Here is a 19,387-nt window from a genome sequence, read left to right as displayed (position 1 = left end):
CTTGAAAGAGAGGCCCCGCGAGTCTCAGAAACGCCATTCCTTTCCGCCACACCTGGGCCCTAACAATCGCCCCAGTCACTGGGTTGGGGGCCGCCGAGTGGGACTCCCTCCCGCCCTGAGCCCCTCAGCCTGTGGGGGAGCTTTGAAGGGTTGGGCTCCATCAGTAATCCCTTCTCAATGGTCTTGCACAGAAAGCCCTGGAACTAGAGGAGGGTCCCCCTGGCAACCACTGGGCACCACAGGTGATGGAAGCATGACCTTGACTACACGTGTATTCAGGGAACACACACACGTGTGCACGCAGACACCAGCCCACGAATAACTACCCAGTGCCTGTGGGGTGGGAAGCACTGTTTTAGGCCCCAGGAAAATGGCAGAAAGATTCAATGCGTTTAAAAAACAGGTAGCAATAACAGTGCAGAACCCAAACAGATCAAACCAACTGCAATTCTAGATTGCTATGGATGGGCGTATGTGGATGCAAGAGGAACTCAATCCATTGATGCAAATTTGCATCATGACTCGCCTTGGGTCTCTAACAAAATGAACATTTTGATAAAAGGAGAGAAAAAAGGCTTCCTTATTTAAATGTGAGGATCTGTCCTATGACGTTTTCTTTCTTTTTTGGTAAAGTGTGAGATGATTCTTTAACTGCCACTGAGAGTCTTTCTCTTTCCTGCAGTTTTAGAATTTTGCTCACCTGCTGCTGCTAATGACTGTGCCGCATCTTTTATGTAGATTCCAAGGCTGGGGTTAATCTCTAACTTCCTCTGCCTGAAACCTGATGTTATCAACCCACTCGTGTCTCTAACCAGTGCTGAGTGACGGTGCCGCATGCTCACAGGAAAAAAGAGTGTGAGACTCATGGAGTTCCCGTCGTGGTGCAGCAGCAACGAATCCGACTAGGATCCATGAGAACAAGGGTTTGATCCCTGGCCTCGCTCACTGGGTTAAGGATCCGGCATTGCCGTGAGATTTCATGGGTGTCGCAGCTGTGGCTCAGATCCTACATTGCTGTGGCTGTGGTGTAGACCGGCGGCTCCAGCTCCAATTTGACTCCTAGCCTGGGAACTTCCATATGCCGAGGGTGCAGCCCTAAACACACACACACACACACACACACACACACACACACGCACACACACACACACACACACACACACACACACGCACACACACACGCAAAAGAACCTGAGCGATTCAGGTTGTCTGCATCTTCATGAGTGGAATCAGTCTGGTGTCGTGTTAATGAGAAGATGAGGCCAACGACCTTTCACTTCCAACTATACTATTAAAAAGAGTGCATTTCAAATATTGACCAGCTCACAAACAGGAATTAGGTAGGATGATAAAAGGTTTCTTGAACCAAACGGCAAGTGAGATCAGAGCGGGCTGTTTGGTTTCCATCCAAATCCTGGAGTTGGGGTTTCTCCTTCTTGCGAAGGTGCTTGAGAGCTTCCTGCATTTAACGAGCTCTATGTGTAAGCTTAAGGTGTAAAAACTGCCCGGTCCAGGCAGGGGCTGGCAGGCGGGCCTGCTGTGATGCACTCTGGTCACCTGAGAGGCAAGGATACGGCTGATTTTGTACTGGAGCCGTTCCCACACGGACGGCCTCTGGGAGGAACAAAGGCTGCCCCGAAGGATACTAAGAGCCGCCTTGACGTGGGTGACAACCCTCCAGCTTTGCCAGGGACAATCCCAGCTTAGGCCCGTTTCCCAGACAAGGGAGTCACACAGAGTCACCACAACCGGGATCCCACTCGGCCACCACTGCTGAAAATGACAAAAAGAACAAAGTTCAAAAGAAACCTAATAATTGCTGGAGTTCTCCCTTGGGGCTCAGTGGGTTAAGAACCCGACACAGTCTCTGTGAGGATGCTGGTTTGATCCCTGGCTGCGCTCCGTGGGTTAAGGATCCATTGTTGCTGCAAGCGGTGTGTAGGTCACAGATGCGGCTCGGATTCGGCGTGGCCCTGGCCGTGGCCATGGCGTAGGCCAGCAGCTGTGGCTCGGATTCTACCCTTAGCCTGGGAACTTCCATATGCTGCAGGCGGGGCCTTAAAAGAAAAAAGAAATCTAATAATTGTGACTGTTGAGCTCTGGGCCCAGTAAAAGGCTTCAGGGAAGTGGAAAAGCCCCCTGGAAAACCTGCCCCAGACTTTCGTGTTCTAGGCAATTGGATCTCATGATGCTCTCATGCCAGTCGAACATCGAAAAGCACACCCGGGATGCATAAACGCTGAAGAAGTTTGTAACGTGACAGACATTTTAACCGGCCTGAAAATCTGGCAAATGTCCTGCTTGGGGGAGCTGTCTCTACCAACAGCCCCAGGGATGAAGACGCTGCGAGTACGATCTCCATTTGAAACCGGAGATCAAATGGTTATTTCTCTTTTTAAAAACGCGTTTTTATTTCCTCTGCTCACAACAGGAAGCTATGAGCATTTTCTTGGCTGTGCCTGCGGCACGTGGAGGTTCCCGGGCCAGGGGACGAATCCACACCGCAGCAGCAACTCGAGCCACAGCAGTGACAATGCCGTGTCCTCAACGGGCTGCGCCACCTGGGAACTCCAAGATTACTTCATTTCTGAAATGATGTTTCAAGTACAGGCTTTTTCAACAGTTTAATAATATTGGCCAAATGAGTGACCCGTTTTGTCTTTTCCACAAAAAGGAGAAATCAGAGTGTAACTCTCAAAATGAATGATGCCGTTTAAAAACTAAGATGAAATTACTTCTGACAAAAAGCAGTTAATAATTCAGCGTTCATTCCAGAACATTCTTAGAAAAAAAAAAGAACCGACTTCATTTGTCCTACGATAGTTTTATCATTTGACTTCCAGCACTGCCTGGCAATTTGGGCTTTGTCCTGGCAACAGTAAAATAAAATGTAATAAAATAGAAAAAAAAAAGTGTTTGGAGATTCTGAGTTGGATCTGCTTTGAGTTCAAAGCATTTCCTCTATCACAGCTAAAATTTTGTCAATATAGTTCAATCAGATACCATGGCGGATCTTTGGGGAAATTGCCGTAAAATAAAATGAAAGATAAGATTGTGTTCCCAAACATAATAACTGACATTTTTCTCTTTTTCCTTAAGCAGAAGCCCAGCCCCCTGTGGCTGAGGGAAGGGTCAGTGAAGGGCCCAGCCAAGAAGTGGATTCTGCCGCCTGCTATTCATCAAAGCATCGCTCATTCCCATTCTTTCCCACTGCTGCCTTTTATCCCCGGGGTGAGGTTAAAAGAAGTTACTGCCCGCCAGCCTCCCCGAGCGGGATGAGGCCTCCTCCCTGCTTCCGAGGCCCCCACTTCTCGGGAACACATTTCTCATCCCTCTTCTCTCCCCCAGCCCCTCCCCTTCCGGCAGAAGGTTTCTGATAAGCCACAATTTTCTCCCGAATACACTCTCGGCACTTGTCCCTCTGCCCACACCGGTGATGTCCCCGGGCACAGCCGCGGCTGTCTCCTGCCCGTCGCCGGGACTCCGTCACCGGCCGCGGTAGAGCCAGCTCCTGGTCAGCACCAGCAGGGAGGGCTTTCAGGGTACCCCGGCCCTGAGCCTGGAACGGGTCTCTTACGCAGGTTCAGCTGGGCCCAGCAGGGCTCTGCCCAGGTTACATCCCCACAGCCACCGTTTCCCAGGGTTCAGACTCCAGCCCAGACGTGCCCGACCCTGAGCGGCTTTTAGGAGCCTAGACCTCACCCCTCCACGGCCCCAGAGGGGCTCCTGGGAGCTGCTTCATTGCTATTTTTAGCACCCTCTCTGATTCCCCAAAAAGAAGAAACAGATACAGGATTTTTCATCCACGAAATTCAAGTTAGTTTCCTAATTCTAGATCTCGGGACACTTTCTACAGGTGGAGGAAACTCTTCGGTCTCTTCCAGGGGACCCTGTCATTCCGCACAAACCGAGTGTGACCTTGGGAAGTGCGGCTGAGTTCGCGGAGCAGGCCCGGGAGCTGCAGCGTGGCCCGGCTCCCTCGGTTCTGCCGGGCTGTGGATGGAGCTCGGCTCTCTCAAGCTAGGGCCTTTTGCCCTTATTCCATGAGGGTGAGTGAAAAATGTTGAAAGCAAGATGTTGATATTAGCGAGAAGAGCATGGCATATCCATGTTAAGCTTCCGTGTATCTATAAGCTTAACACGCAAGGCGGGACTCTGCAAGCACGCGCCACACGGCAGATCCACGCTGCCTCGGGTCCTGGGGAGACTTAAGCGGATCTGTTTGATTGGGAAGGGAACGAAATGATGGTGTGGAGACCCAGGGCAGAAAGACTGGCCGAGGTGAGGCACGACGGCGAATTGCACAGTATTTCCTAGCTCTTTGGGAAAGCACAGCCTGGCTGCCACCACCTCGTCTTACAAATCCAACTTGAATGCGTGGAAAAAAACACCAGGAACAAAATTACGTGTGAAGGTAGCAGCCTGCCTCTACCTGACTCTCCTGTGGGAACATCTCAGTAAGACGCCTATTTGCTCAAGCCGTGCTCCTGTGGGCAAGCAGAGGGCGCCGGGCAAAAACCAGCATTCAGAGCCTTGCTCTGGGTCCAGGCAGATGAGAATGTTCACTGACTATTCAACACCGCAGTTTGCTCTAAGCTGTGATTCCTTCCACTGGGGACACGTCCTAAGAATCTATGGATACTCCCACATACCACCGGTAGGACGTCCGCTTTCTGAGAGACGGGCCGGCTCACCACGGCTTTACCCGTTGCTCTGAATTGAACCGGGTCTCCCGGGACCTCTTGTAATTTCTCTGTGCGGCAAGTAGCAGGATGGGGGCAGGGACCCAGGTGTCTGGACGCTGGTCTGTTTGCCTATGGGTGCCAGCTCTCGTGCTGCGCAGCCCCCACCCCCGCCCTGTCAAAGCCCCAAATGCCCCCCCACCCCCAGTCTGCTCTGCAGTCACTGCCAAGGTCCACGCGTTTTTGATAAATTAAACTTGCCAACTGACTCTACCTACTAACAAAGTGCAAGTGGAAACTCGCCAAGGCTCAGCCCCCCCGCCCCCGCCTTGGTTTTTCTCTAACTACAGAGATGATATTTGAGAGAACTTTATTTCAAACATTGTTTTCACAAATAATACGTGCTCCTCCCTGAAAGCTGAAAAGAGAACGAGGGAAAACAAACTCTTGTATGAGACCCTCACCCACACCCTTGCCGTTCAGGGATGTTTACACACCCCTGTGCCGGTGGGCGCACAGGCAGCCCGGCCCAGCCCACCTGGGCATCACACGCACGAGCCTGCCAGCTCTGTGACCCCAGGCAAGTTATTCAGAGGCTCTGACTCCGTTTTCCCATTTAAAGAAAGCGCTGTCACACGGGACTGTAACAGATTCACTGAGCGACGGGTCTAAAAACTTCATCCGGGACAACGGCGGCGGGGTGAAGGGCCAACAGCTGGAATATTATGCAAGCCGGAGGGAACGCTCGCTGGGCGGGCCCTGACGGAGGCACGCCCTCTTCTAGGCCAGGAGAAGAGAGAGGTGAACTAGAGCCCTGCCCTTAAGATGCTCAAATGCTAGCGGGGAAGATGACAGGCAATGAAATCAATGCATCATAAAGATGGGAAGGCGAGCAGGGTATCCGGGCATAGAGCAGGCAGAGGGCCGCCGGCAGCTCGAAGTGCGGGCCGCAAAGGCCTTGCCGACAGGGTGGTATCTGATGGGACATGAGGGCTCCCCAGCTCAGCGCAGGATGAAGCCCTGGAGCGGGTGGGACCACAGGACAGTGACGCTGAAGGCGGCTCGTAGCACGATGACAACTTTCCAAGTCATCACACAGAAAGCAGTATTTTCAGGGCTATGCGGCACCCCCTTCGGAGGGGTTTATTGAAATTTATTTAACTAATCCTGTGGGAGATTCCACTGTGGCTCATGGGTTAAGAACCTGACTAGTATCCCTGAGGAGATACTAGTCAGATGCTCAGGGGATTAAGGATCCAGCATTGCCTCGAGCTGCAGCGTAGGGCGAAGACGTGGCTCAGATCCTGTGTTGCTGTGGCTGTGGTGTAGGCCGGCGGATGGAGCTCTAATTCGACCCCTAGCCTGGGAACTTCCATTTGCTGCAGGTGTGGCCCTAAAATAAAATAAAGTAAAAAAGACTAATCCCCTACTTCTGTCACAGAGGTGGTTTCCTCTGCCTGAACTGTTTTCAGATAGAGTGAAGAAACCTAACAAATTCATAATTACAGCCAGTTAGGATATAATCCAACGTTCGGAAGGAAATAAGAATGCAGGCACACGAACCGGAAGGAAACACGTTCCCCAAACAAACAGCTAGGATAGGATAAAACAGACCAAAAAGCTTCTCTGCATTTTTAATTTTTCTAAAAAGCAATGTTTTATAATTAGGGAAAATGCAGTTACTACTGCAAAAATTAATGAAAGGAGACGTTAACCCCCTGGCTAAAAGGAAGAAGACAGGCTTACGAGGATAGCCTGAAATAGGCAAAAGTGACCCCAAGGTGACACTGTGTTCGAGCCACATGACGGACGGGTGTGACATCCACTGAGGGGCGTCACTTCCCCATGAGCATACCTGGCGCCCACGCATCTCGAAATCAAAGAATTTTCAAGGTGGAAAACAGAGCACAACGAACACAACGCTAAGGGGAAAAAAGGAATACTGTTTGAAAGGACAAATAATTTCTTTTTTAAAAGAATTAACTGTCCGGGAACTTGTACTGCCCTGATTGCTGGCTAACACTGAGGGCTACCGTTTCGCCAGCGCCCCTGGAAGACAGACGTGAAAAAAAACCAGGGGCTGGCTCCGGCGATAACCCAAACCCTGACTGCTTGAGCTGGTGCCATAGGAGGATGATTTTTCCCGAGGGGGTGGCCTGGGATGGAAGCAGCCAGCTTACAAATCTCATCTGGGGCCTGACCCTCGAGTCTCGCTGGCGTTCCCCCTGCCTTCTGATTAATGGGGGCCTGACGTGCCCCCGGACTTCAATTTCCCGCTGCACCCCCCACCACAAAGGCGCCTCGCGTGGAGACGGAGAGGTGGTGCCTTTGGATGTGGGCTTCCCAGGCCGTTCGGATGCCAAAGGCAAGCAGTGCTCGGACAGAGGGACTCTGAGGGCTGTTTTGGGAACCGGAGGTGCTTATTTCACCTCTGGCATCAACGCAGAGCTTGACGTGAAACAGACAGAGAGCCAACAGCTGGCGGGTTGCAAGTTGGGTTTCCGATCTTGCAAAATTAAGCTCAAAATTCTGAAATCCATTTTTCTGTGTTCCACTTCCAGGACATGGAGAAGATACTTCTAAAGCAGCAAATGCTGTTCTCAGTTGCACTTCCCAAGTCCAGCTGGGGACTCTATAGACACCATGAAAAATGCGGTGCCCCTGTAACTGGTACAGTTGTGATCTTGACTAAATGCTGCAGAGAGCAGCTTCTGCGTCCCAGCTGAATTCCTCAACAGCGACCAGATGGACAGATCGGGTGTGGGAATTGCATAATGTATTTATCAATAATATCCAGTTCCCCCACTACTGTGTTTTAAATGTAATTATAATTATTGTCCTGTAAATAAGAACTCATTTTAAGAGACTCTGAAATACGTACAGAAACATTTCCTTGCAAATGTAATAAGATTTTAAAACTCCCACTGCAGAAAGAATGTAGCAATTAAAATAGCATTTATAACTAAATATGTTTAAAATGCTTCTTCATATAAAAGGGTAAAATTTTAGGTCATTTAAAATAACCATCTGTTTCCCCATGCTATAAAAATTTTAGTATCATTGTGGAATTAATATTAATATCGCTTTCTGTTAATAATCTTATCTGTCAGATAATAAAGCAAAGATGTAAGGAACGATATACTCATGGAAAGAAGTTTAAGAATGCAAACCCCAAGTCATGTACAAATACTAAAGGAGCAAATACATAGAAGGTTTGAAGATGACCCCGATCCGTACACAGCCACCTGTCAACCACACCTATCAATCACCTGTCACCCTACCAGCCTACCTCCCTCATCCAACCATCCATCTGCCCACTCTATTTGCTTACCTCCCTATCCCGTCCATCCATCCAAGCATCCATTCATGCATGCACCCATCCACCCACCCATCCATCCATTCATCCACCCACCCATCCACCTACCCACCAACTGATGGTTTTTTATTTTTATTTTTATTTTTTTAAGGGATGCACCTGAGGCATATGGAGGTTGCCAGGCTAGGGGGCAAATCAGAGCTGCAGCTGCCAGCCCACCCCACAGCCAGAGCAATTCAGAATCTGAGCTGCGTCTGTGACCTACACCACAGCTCACAGCAGTGCTGGATCCTTAACCCACTGAGCGAGGACAGGGATTGAACCTGTGTCCTCATGGATACTAGTCAGGTTCACTACCGCTGAGCCACAATGGGAACTCCTGATGTACCTTTCTCTATCTATCTATCTATCTATCTATCTATCTATCTATCTATCTATCTATCTATCTATCTATCTATCTATCTTCTATCTCCCTTTAGGTCTTCCCTCTTTGCCTGTATCTGTAAATTCTCTAACAGGAAGCCAGGGAGGGATCCAATTTTATTCTAATAATCGACAAAGTCACCAGGGAGATGGTATAATGGAAGTTTCTTAAGCTACTTCTTTCCTAGGTTAGGAACTTGAGCGAAGCAGAGAATACAAACTGAATGATTTTCTTGGCCCAAGAGTGAAATGACACCGTGAGAAAAAGTCCTATGTTGCTTACAAACAGACAATGTTATAAAATCCGATGTTTTAATGCTGCAAATACAAAAGCTCGCTGAAAGTTCTCCTTGTAGTTGGAGAAATGGTGTAAACATTTGACGAATCTTTTTAGGCTACTCCAGCTCTCTGTGACTGGATGCTGGGGTAGCAAAGGACGCTTTTTCCCATCAGTCTAAAAAATGACCCGGAAACCGAAAGTCTGCAACAAAACTGCTGGGACCAACACACACACACACATAAAAACTAAACGATTTTGTAAAATTGTAGACTTCCGTATTTTAGGAAGCTTTAAAACCTTCCATCACTAACACCTTGCTGCACTGAGGCCAATGAGAAGTGATGTTATTAAAAATTCCCTGATGGCCTATCTGGCGTTGTCACTGCTGTGGCTCAGGTCACTGCTGTGGCGTGGGTTCGATCCCTGGCCTGGGAACTTGCACATGCCACGGATGGGACCAAAATGATGATAATGATATTAGCAATAATTACAACAACAACAATACCAACAATGGGATGAGAAATGCAGGTTTCAGCAACAATCCTACCAGAGACCTGCCGGACCTCCAGGAGAGTCATGGGTTGGCTGCTGGACTTGGGCCGTCCGCCTGTCCCCGAAGCCACCTGTGCCTCTTTCTACACCCGATGAGAGGACCCCTGCTGGCGCAAGAGTTAGCTTGTAAAATCAGATCCTCCTCCTCTCTGAAAACTGCTGCCCCGGCTCAAGTCCAAGCCTTCTGGGGATGCTTTCTGGGACCCTCCCTCTTCCCCTGACCAGCTCCAGATGCTTCTCTTTCTTACCCACCCCACAAAGCTCCCCAGACACACCATGCCTTTCCCAGTCTGCGCACGGACTCCTGCCACGGCCTGGGACACCCACGTGCCCTCTGACCAGCATTTCAGGCCGAGCCCCCTGTCTGTCTTCTCCGAGGCCGTTTACAAATACACCCTGGGCACCACTACACATGGTAGAGTATCTCTGTGTTTGCTAAGTGAATGACTGAGTGGATACGCGGCTTTTACAGTCTCAGTGGGAAACATGCATAGTAATTCACATACCCAGGCAGGACCTGATTTCTGCACACAAACGTGTAAGCTGTAACAACCCTCACTTTCCTTCTCACCCCTTGACCAAGTATGTTTCGAGGTGTGTATTTATTGATTATCTGTCTCTTTTCCTTTCTGCTTCTGCAGACTCAGGAATCCATTTGATCCCTGGCTCTGCTACTGGACCGAGGGAAGGGGTGGCACACACAGGGCAGGGGGCACTACGTATTTGTGGAATAAATGAAGACAGTGAAACATAAAATTAACCAATGCTGAGAAATGCATTTTCACAACGTGATCTGGATTGTCCCTACCTAATTTAGCACCGATTTTGCCGACGAAGCTGAAATGGGCTGGGATCACAGAAGGTGGGAAATTCAGTTTTAAACTCTATTAACTAATTTGAAAACCACACGCCATGTGCTCCCCGTGGCCCACCGTGCACGTTTCCTGCCAGAAAAGTTTCAGGAGCAGCATGCAAAGCATTTTTTCCTTTTTCCTTTTAGGGCCGAGAAGCTCCCGGGCTAGGTGTCGAATGGGAGCTGCAGCCACAGCCTCGGAGCTGAGCCGCATCTGCCACCTATACCACAGTTTGCAGCAAAAACTCAGATCCTTAACCTACTGAGTGAGGCCAAGGATTGAACCTACATCCTCATGGCACCATGTCGGGGTCTTAACCCACTGAGCCACAGTGGGAACTCTGCATTATGTTTTTTAAAAAATCTTAAAAGGTCAAAGAATTTTATCACATGAAACTGGCAGAGAGGAGTGGGGCTCACTTTGCAAGCCCGCCATCCCTGTCACCACGGGGCTGCTCCTCTCTGGGGATGCGCTGGTGACGACCCAATTGCCTCGCGGATGCAGGAGCGAAATGCGCGCGGTCGCGGAGCAAGGAGCAAAGGTGACAATGCTCGGGGCAGGGCTCCAGGGGCTGAGGAGATGGAGAAAGAAGCCCCTGAGAAGACAAACAAGAAGGCGAGACGGACAATTGAGGCAAACCAACATGGTCACACGATGGGGAATGGTGGGGACCTGCTGTGTCTGGCAGGAGACAAAAACAAAGCCCCAGGGAAGGACATCTGGGGACGGGGCTGGTTCCTGGGGCCCCGGGGACACGGGGGGCTGAGTCTCGGAGAGGGAGCCGTGGGGACGGGGGCTGGATGAAGGGACATCAAGGGCCTGAGCAGCGGGGACCCTGTCAGCGGAAATTAAATATCAGGAAGCCCTTCCACGTGCAGTGGGAAGACACAGGGCTTCGAGTGGGGGGCGTGACAATCGGATTCACGCTTGTTTTCTTTAGCGATGAGTCTGGCCAAGGTTAGGGCAGCAAGAATAAAAGGCAGGAGGGCAGCCAGGATGGACCAGGCGGAGCGGCAGGGGGCCGGTGCTCGCGGGAAGGGGAGGAGTCAGGCCCAGAGCACGAACCACAGGCGCTGTCCCCTCCAGGTTAGGTGAAGAGGGGACTCACGCGGAGCCACCCTGTACTTGTTGTGGCCTAAGCCCCTGCGAGGATGATGTGGTGGCGAGACTGGAGAAGACACAGGTTCCCAGAACGATGTCTGAGGTCCTGCTTGGAACATCTGGGCACGAGCGAGCTGGTCAACGGCCTTCCAAGGAGGGCGCTGGTTACACTTGTTGGATGGAGGAGGGGGTGGTCAGGCTGGCCGAGCAGCAGACTGGGGCGTCCTCCCTGCTTAGCTGGCCAAGCCTGCGGGAGCAGAGCTGGACTAATGCACAAAAAGACACAGCCTTCCTTTTCTTTGGGAAGCATTTTCTTTTTTTTTTTTTTGCTAGGAGTCCAATCAGAGCCAGCTTACACCACAGCCACAGCCACGCAGGACCCAAGCCACGTCTGCGATCTACACCACAGTTCATGGCAATGCTGGATCCTCAAACCACTGAGTGAGGCCAGGGATTGAACCCGCGTCCTCATGGTTACTAGTCAGGTTCATTACCGCTGAGCCATGACGGGAACTCTGGGAGGGATTATTCTTTAATCCACGTGGAACACAGCAGCAGTGGCTGCAAGAGCCCACAGAGCCAAGGTCTTCAGTGTCCGACCAGGGTTTCTGGACCTCGGCGCCCCCAACACCCCGGGTGGGACCGCTCTTTGTCTCGGGAGCTGCCCTGGGCGCTGGGACTATTCACCAGCATTGCAGGCTTGTACCCACGAGATTCCAGCAGCGGACCCTCCAACCCTCACGGCTGTGACAACCTAAAATGTCTCCAGACATTGCCACATGTCCCCGGGGGGTGGATGGGGAGAGAAGACAAACAGCAATCCCCCCCTGGTTGAGAACCACCGGTGCAGAAGGAGATACCGAGGGCCAGAGGGGCTCAAAGATGGGGCCCGGGCACTACAGCCACCGGCATCCACACTCTCCCCGGCATCCATTTAAAATGGTTTCTGGACGTTCGCCAGGCAACTCGAGAACTGCAGGCCTTCAGGTATGCAACTGCCCGCTCCCCGTTCTGATATGAGGGGCAGCATCTCCCCTGGTCAGCACCTGCTGCTAGAAATAGCTGACAGGGAAGAATTAAGGAGACAAAGTACAAAGTAACGACGTTCTCATCAGGAGGAAAAAAAAAATACACCTTTCCCTCCCCGGAGCCAGTTACCCCAGGAAGCTTCTGCCTTCTCCTTGGTCCCACGCAGAGAGGGGGACGCAGGTGCTGCGGTTAGACCGAAACTGGGGCCATCCCTTTAATTAGGCCGCCCGGCCTGGTGGGGGGAACAGACGCGCGGCTGAGCCAGGGAGCGCCCAGCTTTGAGAGGAGAGCCCACGGGCCCTTTAACACTGAGCTAAGCTGAAGCGTGATGACAAACCCCAGGGAACGGCTTCTGAATGCCAGCCAAGATTTGGGAGGAACTGATAACGCAGACATTCAGGGTAAGTGAGAGAAGAGAAAACGCCTGCCAGTCTTGCCCTAAAAAGGACGCTCTGTGAAAAGACCAACAATTTTTATGAGACACTGTTTTAATACTACGAATCCATTTCTCCTTAAAAACAAAACAAAACAAAACAAAACAAAAAAAACAAAAACAAACAACAGAGAGGAAAACCACAAGCTTTGCGATCAGAAAGACCTGGGTGTGAATTCTGGCTCTTCTGAGTGTAGGCTTATACTTCTTGACCTTTTTGTTTGTTTGTTTGTTTGTTTGTTTGTCTTTTCTAGGGCCGCACTCACGGCACATGGGAGGTTCCCAGGCTAGGGGTCTAATCGGAGCTGTAGACACCGGCCTATGCCAGAGCCACAGGAACACAGGATCCGAGCCGCGTCTGCGACCTACACCACAGCTCACGGCAATGCCAGATCCTTAACCCACTGAGCAAGGCCAGCGATCGAACCCACAACCTCATGATTCCTAGTCGGATTTGTTAACCACTGCGCCACGGGTCCCTTCTTGACCTTTGTGAACTGCCTGATCAAACAGGAATAAGGAATCTCTGGAAATGGGCTTTAGATGTCAAGCCCCTGACACAGGCGGCGGGACAAATTAAGACTCCAGGTAAGATGGCCTATGGGCACAAGGAAGGATGCTCGACATTGCTGGTTATTAGAGAAACGCAACTCGAAACGGCAATGAGGTACCAGCTCACATTGGTGAGAACGGCCATCATCAAAAAGTCCCCAAACAATAACAGTTGGGGAGGGTGTGATGGAAAGAGACCCCGCCTACACTGCTGGTGGGAACGTCCACTGGTGCAGCCACTGTGGAGAACAACACGGAGGTTTCTCAAAAAACTAAGTATAGAGTTACCAGGGGATCTAACAATCCCACCCCGGGCACTCCTCACCCCTGCAAGAATGAAATAACGCCATGCCTGCAGCAACGCAGATGGCCTGGAGATATCACACGGAGGGATGCACGTCAAAGACAGACAGCAGATGATATCACTTAGAAGTGGAATCTAAAACAAATGAACTTATTTACAAAACAGAAACAGACTCACAAACAGAGAAAACAAACTTATGGTTACCAAAGGGTAACTGGAGGGGAGGGGCAGGGAGGCTAAATGAACAGAAGCACATGGCTGTACATAAAACACGAACGACAGGGACCTACTGCACAGCACAGGGAACGATATTCCCTATCTCATAATAACCTATAGTGGAAAAGAATGTGGCAAAGAATAGATATACATATCTATTTATTTACACGGTTCTAAGTCAACTATATTTCAATGAAGACCAGGTAAGCGCGGTAGTGTCACACTACCGCCACCTGCTGGTCACATGCTGAAATTGTTAGCATAGGATCCCAGGAGAGAAAAAAGGGCTCCATCTGTCAAAATGACAATGAACTGACAGCAGACTTTCCTGGAACCCACAGTCATGGCAGGCTTACTGTAACCCCTCCTGGGGCTGCCTCTACGGGAAAGGAGAGACCTAAGGAAGGGCAGGCCAGAGCTCGCAGAGCCGAAACATGTGCTTCCAACCTCTGGCGGGAAAATTGGCCTTGCAAAATATGTTTGTGATGAGGAAAAAAAAAAAAAAACACCTTTAAAAGCTAGCTAAAAAGTCACTGCCTCAGATGCAGGCTTGGCTGTCTCATAACCCCGGATGGTGGTAGGAAGATGTGTGCTTCAATGGCTACACGGGCAGGGGTCCAGACACACCCCCCACGGTGAAGAGGGAAAGGTGGGTACCAGTTTTATACGGGATGCTGGCAAGGCTGGACGGTGGCCTGGAGGAGGCAGGCTGAAGTGACATGTCCCAGAGTCATTTGAAGCGATGCAACACTGCCGGTGATGGCCAGCCGGCGCGCCGGAAGATTAACGGCTGGAATGAAGCAATCGGGGACGGGGTGGAGCCATCAGGAAAACCTGACAGTCAAGAGGAGCGGGGAGCCTGGCTGCCACGGCAACAGCCACAGTGGAGGCCCTCAACCCAAGGCTGGCACTGGCAGGAGGGGGTGTGGCGAGGCTCACGGGGACACGGGCGGACGGAGGCTTGGGGTTCACGGCGCTGGCTGGGGCCCTCCCCACAGGTGGGAGGCATCTAGGAGCCCACTTTTTTTTCGGGGCAGGATATGACAACCAAGTTTACCCTCCCTCCCCCGGCCAACAGGGTCCCCTGCTACCCACTGTCACTCTACCTCTTGGCTAGCCCTTCTAGAGAAAATTACCTATGGAGAAAATGATTAATCAACAACAACAAAAAAATCACAGGCTCCCAATGAGATTCAAGAGAATTCCCAGCCAATAGCTGTTGCAAGGATAATTGTTCTGAATCTATCAATAAAGCTGAGCTGCCCCAGCACTGACTGCAAACACCAATTTCTTTCACCCGGGATTATAAGTTGGTGTTCACGGGCTCCCTGCTGCCATTACGGTGATAAACAGTTTAAACCACAACAGGGTCTGACACAGAGATCAATTCTGGGTCCATAAAGAATCTACACAAGAGGTTCCACGACAGGAATTTACAGCCACCCGTTTTTATTCTCTCTTGCTGCAAAAATTACTTCTGTCAAACACTTAGGAGAGTGAGGAAAAATGTAAAAAAATTAATTTTTCATGTACTCCTGGAACAGCCTTTTTCAACGCAGACGCGCACGATGAATATGTGTCTGCGTTTAAAAAATTACAAGGAGCAGCACGTGGTGCTTAGTCGGAGACGGACCTCCATCCTCTGGGCTGCCCGGGGGCCGGCGGACAGCCGTCTGAACCCCGGAGCTGGGCTGTCTGGATTTCCTCTGAGGGCACACGCGGGTCTCACGTTAGCGACGCCAAATGACATTAGACATTTAATTTTAAACCTCAGGTCCTTAGAGGTAAAACCTTACCACAGCGATCGTCATAAAGCAGCGGGGCTTTCCATTTCCCAGAATGGATTCTTCTCCCCCCGCCTTAATGGAACCAGAACCTCCTGTCTTGCAGTTTCGCACACCACAAAGTAATCTAATTAGGAGCTGCTCACAGCTGCTTTAAAGACAGAACCCGCCCCCCAACCCCTGCCACCCCGGGGTATCTGCACGTCTGGAAGGGAAGACAAAGTTCTCGGGAGCCCACGTCTTATTTTAGTGTGGACAAGAGGGCAGAGAAAAACGGAATTTCACCGTTGTTGTCATTATTAGACGGTAGGACAGGAGCGTGTGATGATGGGAAGGCATGTTCACCAACACGTGGCCATTTGGATTCAAAACCTGTTCCCTTCTCCCCGTTCCTGCTGCTCCCACTGTGTGTGCTTCTTACGACTCTGACATCCAAACCAGGGCCTTGGGGGGAACAAAGATTAAACGATTAAAAAAAAAGAAAAAAAAAGAGGGTGTGGTTTGCTTCGTAGGAACGGCCACTTAAGGAGAAAGGGCCCCGACGGAAAGCTCTTATCATTGTTTGTTTCTTTCGTGATGGCTTTCCGGGCATGGCAGGGACCGGGGATGCCCCGGCGGAGGCCTGAAATCCATTCACAAGTGTGTTTTCCTGAAGTCAGCCCTCAGTCCTGGGCCCCGACTTCATTAACAACTGCTCACCGTCTGGCAGGATGGTACCAACCAGAAGGAAGCCAGGACAATGCTTTGGGTGCAGGCAGATAGGGCGGCTTTGATCCAGGCGACCCCGAGTGGCGCGGGTTCTTGACAAAAGGTGCGCTCCGATTCAGGAGGGCTGGGTGGAGTCCGGGACTCTGCATCTCTAGCCACCTTCCAGAGGCTGCGACACCACTTAGTCCGTGGACCAGACTTGGAGAAGCAAGGATTTAGGGCGATCAGTCACAAGCTTCAGTAAGAGCATCATTCCAAGCGGAGGTGTGCGGGCACAAAGGTTGCCGGGCCCCACCCCTGAGTTTTAGACCCAGAGGGGCTGCCGCTGCCCCTGGTCCGGGAAGCGCGCCTTGAGAAAGGCTGACGTAGAGCCTAAGGCCGAGAGTCGGGCCGTGTGAGTCCGCATCCCGGCCCTCACCGGGCTGAGACTCGGGACAGGAGAGGCTGAGCCCTTCTGCACCAGAGTCGCCCACCTGGCAAACGGAACGCCAAGAGTATCCACTCCGTTGGGGTCAGAGGGGATGACCCGCAGGAAGCCCTCAGTAAGCATCAGCTCTTCTCATTATGACCACTGGTTTCCCGTTTCAAGTCGCTCTTGGGCAGGGCATAGCGTCCATCCTTAGAAAACACAGGCACGAAGGAAGACCCTTCAGGACTCGCTTCTGTATCCCATGGTCTCTCGGGATCTTGGCTGTTTAACGTGTGGGTCCAAGTCTTAAGATGCCCATTGATTTTGCAGTTCTGACCTCTTCATACTCATGCCTCCTCCTCCGTCCTCGCGTGCTGCATTCTAACTAACACTCTGCGTTTCCCTGTGGCTCCTGCGCCCTTCCGCCTTCCTCTTGCCTTCCCTCCGCATCTTGGTGCAAATCGCCTTCGTGCTGAAAACAATGCCCTCCTGGGGTTTTGCACACACAGAACCCATCTGGTCCTTGGAGCGCTGCTCAAGTCTGATTCTCTGGGAAGCTTCCCCTGAGTGTCTCTCTGCATCCTTAAACCTGCCTCGTTTCAGCCCAGGCTTCCTCCACCCACGCCCCAGAGTAGTCTCACACCAGGGCACAGGCTGGTTTCTTTTCTCCTGGGTTCAGGGTTCAAGTTCCGGGGCATCAGGAAGCTAACCGGTCTTTGACAAAGACGCCCTGTGAAGGAACAGTGGACACCCAGGGCCGTGACCGTGTGAGAAACCGGCTGGTAAGTTTAAGAACGGCATTCATCTACCGGCGACCTCAGTTACAGGTCTGTCATAAACAAGCCTGTGCAGACATGTGATCACCTTCTGTGGGAAGAGGCGTCCCACCCACCAAAGCCAGGGGCTGGAAGGGATGGGGCCTCGTTGGCGGTGAGGTGCTTCGGTCATGGCATGTCCACGTGACCAGACGCGAAGTGCTCCTGGGACAGCTACCTGCTGACTCTTCATCCAGGTGATAACTGCGCAAATGGGATGTTTGTGAAGAATGGATTTTAGGTTAATATGCTGCTTCCAATGCCTTTTCTGTAAAAATACTCCGCTTTGGGGAGACAAAGACTTGAGATAAGGGACCAGTGCTTCTAATGCCTCCAACTCCCCAGATCTAACTCCTCCGGCACATAAGGACCAGAACCTAGAGGTGATGCTGTAATCAGAATGTGCTGGGGACACACTCCACGATTCTCACTCCGCGGAGGGAAGTGGGCTGCTGGACAAGGCAGGGCCAAGGCTGTGTGCACACCAGGCCAGGGATGGTCCAGCTTGCGGTTCCGCCTGCCTTCAAGTGTGGAAGCACACCTCCTCAGGAGGAGGGCAACAGGGGAGCTCCCTGCTGGTTGAGTGGTTAGGATTTGGCGCCACTGAACTGCTGTGGCCCAGGTTCATTCCCAGGTCTGGGAACTGAGATCCCACATCAAGCTACTGCCCATCGTGGCCAAAATAAAAAGAAAGAGAGCACGAGAATAAACCCAATCGGGCAGGTATACTAATGCGAACTGAAAAATCGATGCATTTCAAAGTACTTGATGCTGCAATTAAGTGTGTGAACTGCTTGCCCCTCCTAAAAGAGTAACTATGGCAACAATAGCAGACGGTGACAAAAGCCACAGGGAGGCCCTGGGCCACCCGCCACGCAAGGGAGGGAAGAACACGCCCCTTTGAGGCTTGCAGAGGTAAGGTCACTGGCCAAGGCCGTCTGGTCGGCAGGTGCGGGGGGAGGCTCTGCCTGAAGCACAGATGTATCTGCTGAGAAGGCTCAGCCCAGGGCTTCTGGGACACACGACCGCTGTGAATGCACAGATGTCACCTTACAAGGGAATAGACTGTAAGCGGTTAATTTATGATGTCAACCCCTCCACTGGGTTCTCGAAGTGCTGTCCTGATTTCAGAGGAAAGGTGGAACGCCGAGCGCCGGCCCCAAAGAGGCGGAAGGCAGACCTTCCCTATGGACCGAAGCATCTCGTTGCATCTGAGGAAGGAGCAGGGAGCGTGCTGGGAGGGGCGAGCCCGTGTCTATGCTCCAGGCCACGCGGCTCAGGCCCCTTGGAACTGCCGTCCCAGGCCCCGCTCCTCCTCCTCCTCCTCCTCCTCCTCCTCGGTCTGGAGATGCCTTGCTTTAAGGCTTCTGTTTGGCGGCGGCTGCCGGAGGAGCTGGGAATAAGGATGATGTTTACCCAAAGCACGCGTCCTGCTACAGCAGCTGCTGGGTCTACAGGGAAGACCTGATGCTACATCTTTTAATTAGAACAAATTATGCTAAAATTACTCTACAACCCTGTCTGATAGATGACATACTACAGTGGGAATTCCTTTAAATACCGGTGAACAGGCCAGAGACAAAGTGCCGCAGGCAGAGCGTGTTGGGGTAAGTGCAGCCTCAATGCGAATTCACGTTCTCACACATACATCAAGACTTTCCAACGTGTGCATTTGCTTCCCAAGAAGCTGCCCACACTTTAAAAAAAAAAAAAAAAGCAAGAGGGAAGAATCTAAAATTTAGGATGTACCAGGAACAGTGGAAAACTGATGAGGAGAAGGAAATACGTGCTTTCCTTTGATGTAAAAGCACCCCAAACCCTAACGAGATAAAATGCACAGTAAGGATGGGGTAAGACAGGCCTCGTGGTGGAGGGAAGTGGGATCAGGGCATGACACCTGTCATCAGGGCTCAGTTTGCAGAGCTGTCA

General features: G+C 51.4%; 1 protein-coding gene across 8 annotated transcripts in view; it reads right to left on the bottom strand.

The window, feature by feature from the left end:
* Nucleotides 1-19,387, bottom strand: part of AGAP1 (ArfGAP with GTPase domain, ankyrin repeat and PH domain 1) — a 566,173-nt gene that overhangs the window by 149,794 nt on the left and 396,992 nt on the right. The window lies entirely within an intron of this gene.

This window comes from Phacochoerus africanus, chromosome 3 (assembly GCF_016906955.1).
Source record: "Phacochoerus africanus isolate WHEZ1 chromosome 3, ROS_Pafr_v1, whole genome shotgun sequence".
Classification (NCBI taxonomy): Eukaryota; Metazoa; Chordata; class Mammalia; order Artiodactyla; family Suidae; genus Phacochoerus; species Phacochoerus africanus.
The sequence above is the reverse complement of the archived record's forward strand: the minus strand, read 5'-3'. Positions and strand labels throughout refer to the sequence as shown.